Genomic DNA, 3,642 nt, shown 5'->3' on the forward strand with positions numbered 1-3,642 from the left:
GTCCCATTGACTTCAATGCAACTCTAGTACCTAGCCTGCTCGGAGGCTTTTGAAAATCCAATAAGCAATTACCTGCATCTTTAGTGCCTACATGCATTTAAACATTTGACCCTCTGCGTAAAACAGGCATAATGTCATTTTCCTACTTCCCAGGAGATGCTGTGAGGCTAAGTATATTATAGAACATGAGATGCTTTGATTATGGGGTCCAAATGAGGACGTAAGAATAGCATACACATTGTTGCACTAGCTGAGTTAAAAATGTACAAGAGATACAAGCTTTCATAGTACTGGACAGGAGGCCAACAATTAATTGCCTGGCCAAACAATTCCCCATCTAGATGCTGTTGCATCAGTATCTGTTATGGGAGCTTATAGCTCCTCTGTAGAATCTGAGAGTGCCCACTGTTAAAGGCACACTATTAAAGAAACCAGATAAGATGGACTGTTCCGGTGTGGTAATGCCCATGTCTATGATTCTATGTCCCTTACCGAGTCTCAAAGGTTTCAGCCTTAGAAGACAGTAAATGACCTTCTCGGAGTCCCATTGGTACTTTTCTGTAATCGTATGGATTCTGCTTTATTGAGTTTAACAGGAGAGAGAGAAAAAAACTCCACGGTTTCTTGTTTCCTTCCCCCTACTAGATACATCTCATGGGGAAAGGAGAAGGGGAAAATCGAACGTCCATCACCAAGTTCATCCTCCTAGGATTTGGGAATGTCCCAGAACTGCAGGTTCTTCTCTTCTTCGTGTTTCTAGTGATCTATATTGTGACCGTGGCCGGGAATATCCTCATTGTTGTGCTAGTTGTGGCTGATCAGAACTTACACACCCCCATGTACTTCTTCCTGGGGAACTTGTCCTGCTTAGAGATCTGCTACAGCTCCACCATCCTGCCTAGGATGCTGGCCAGTCTCCTGACTGGGGACAGAACCATTTCTGTTGGGGGCTGTATTGTGCAATTATATTTATTTGGTTCTCTAGTAGGTGCAGAATGTTGTCTTCTAGCAGTGATGTCTTACGACCAGTATATAGCCATATGTAAACCCCTGCATTATTCAACCATTATGAAAGGCAGCTTCTGTCTCCAACTATCAGCTGTGTCATGGATATTGGCATCTATGCTAGTGCCCTACTTGTATGTTTGGTTTCACAATTAATATTCTGTGGCCCCAATGAAATTGACCATTTCTTTTGTGACTTCACCCCAATGATTAAGCTTTCTTGTAATGATACCAACCTGGTCACACTGGTGAGTTTCATACTCTGCTCCACAGATGTGCTTTTCCCATTTCTATTAACAGTAACATGCTATATTTCAATCATCATCACCATCCTGAGAATCCCGTCCACCACCAGGAGGAAAAAAGCATTTTCCACCTGCTCCTCTCACCTCATGGTGGTGACCATTTTCTATGGGACCCTGATCATTGTCTATATGCTCCCAGATATTGCTGCCCTGAGAGACCTGAACAAAGGCCTCTCTGTTTTCTGCACTGTCCTGACTCCCCTGGCCAACCCCCTCATCTACAGCCTGAGAAACAGAGAGGTCAAGGAAGCCATGAGGAAAGTCATCCAAACTATGCGGCACTCACAAAAATTTGGATGGATTGACTGAGAGGGGAGACAACCTGTGGGGTTTAGCCAGCAAGTGAGGTAGCATCGATGTTTCCTCTAGATCATGTTAATCATATGATCTGTGAGTAATTTGGAGATAATACTAACAACTACATGTTTCCTCCGCTTCTGTGTTCTGACTCTCCAAATTTTACAAGGCACTGATCTGGAATTCTTGTGGATGGGTTCAGCCCCTTAATATACTTTGGATTTTCTTGATGTTCTGGATTGCTAGATCCTGCACATCTTTGTATCTGGAAACATCATGATGGTCTTCATGAATATGTGTGTGTACGTGCGTGCGCATGATCTTGCAAAGATCAGTAGGAGTCTAGAACTCATGGCTAGAGCTGGGTGATTTCTTTTCAACACAGGATTTTTGTTCAAAAATGCATTTTTAGAACACAGAAAACATTAATAAATTCAGATTGAATTAATTTAGTAGTTTTCTCTGAACAAAATGGTATTTTCATTAACAAAATCCAAACATTTCTTTCTACCATTTCAGATAGAAACATTTCAACTATTCATTTAGAATGCTTCCTTTGGAAATTTATATTATTTTTTAAAAAGGTTCAAAAGGCAACTCCAGTGGGTACTGAGACTGAGATGGATGTAGGTTGCTTGAGCTCTGAAGTGGCCCTTGGAATCCCCAAACTTTGACCCCTAAAACCCACCACCCAACCCCAAGAAATATTGTTTCCATCTACTGAAATCCCCAAGATTCTCTGCACCTTCCTCTCCAAATCCGAAAGCAATGAAAACACAGAGAAGATCTGCCTACCTCACTTCTACAAACAAAACGTCACCTGAACCTGATGGAATGTAGCTGATGGCTGTTCTGCTACTGGTGGCCACAGATTCTCTTCCAATTAAATCTACAAACCCTGCAGACCACCATGACTGAGATTCAGAGTGTGCTACAAGCTCTATACAGACGGATGGGTGAAACAGAACCCAGAATTTCTGAAGTGGAAGAAGATTTCAAAGAGCTGTAATGTAATGTTTGGGGGCCCAGGCATTGTGAGGATCATCAATTTTCACCTGATCTGGTTGCCCCGCCTGGGTGTCAAGTGCGTATTTTTGGACTGTTTCAACTGATTCTCCTGTTTTACTGTATGGTACTGATGAGTGTGTTTCTCACTCCACTATTTTTTTCTGATTTTTTTATAACCATATAGAAGAAAAAAATACATATTCAATGCTTACAAGAAAATGCTGGCATTGCCTTGCTCCAGGGCAGACATCTGACAGTACTTGGAGCTTGTAAATTGAACAGGTTGGGAAGGCCTCTCCATTTTTAGCTGTTTTAATTCTAAAGTGAGGGGAGTTGTTACACTAATGGATACAAAATAGAATGTTAACATTCTGAGTATAACGTCTCACAGTAAGGGCCAAGTTACTGTCCTCAAGGCTGAAATTGGCAATTCTATATCATCATTGCCAAACTCTGTGTGCCGAACCAGGATGATCCCAATTTTTTTCATCATTTTTAATGAGTATAAATGACCAGGGGCCACCATCCAAATATTATAGCTGGAGACATTAATGAAACTCTTGACCCAGGCCACGAGAAACCTTCATCTCTACAAAAAAATGTGAATGCTCACCAGACACTTCATATATAACTGGCTGATTTAGGTTTACAGATGTTTAGAGATGGGGTAATTCAACAGCCAGACACTATATATATTGTCCTGCAGCTCATACAATTTAGTCAAGATTGGACTATTTCTTAGAATCTCAAGACTTGATCAATTCTGTCACTGATTGTATCATTATTAATTAATTATTACAATAGAATCATAGTATCTCAGGGTTGAAAGGTACCTCAGGAGGTCACCTGGTCCAACACCCTGCTCAAAGCAGGACAAATCCCCAGATAAATCATCCCAGCCAGGGCTTTGTCAAGTCTGACCTAAAAACCTCTAAGGAAGGAGATTCTGGAAAGTGTAGGGTACAATTTCCTGGTGCAAGTGCTGGAGGAACCAACTAGGGGCAGAGATCTTCTTGAACTGCTGCTC

The 3,642-nt window shown here is 41.6% G+C and overlaps 1 pseudogene; it reads left to right on the plus strand.

The window, feature by feature from the left end:
- The first annotated feature begins 831 nt into the window (after window positions 1–831).
- Window positions 832–1,619, plus strand: LOC123347346 (annotated as a pseudogene).
- Window positions 1,620–3,642: the final 2,023 nt, after the last annotated feature.

Source organism: Mauremys mutica, chromosome 13 (genome assembly GCF_020497125.1).
Source record: "Mauremys mutica isolate MM-2020 ecotype Southern chromosome 13, ASM2049712v1, whole genome shotgun sequence".
Lineage (NCBI taxonomy): Eukaryota > Metazoa > Chordata > Testudines > Geoemydidae > Mauremys > Mauremys mutica.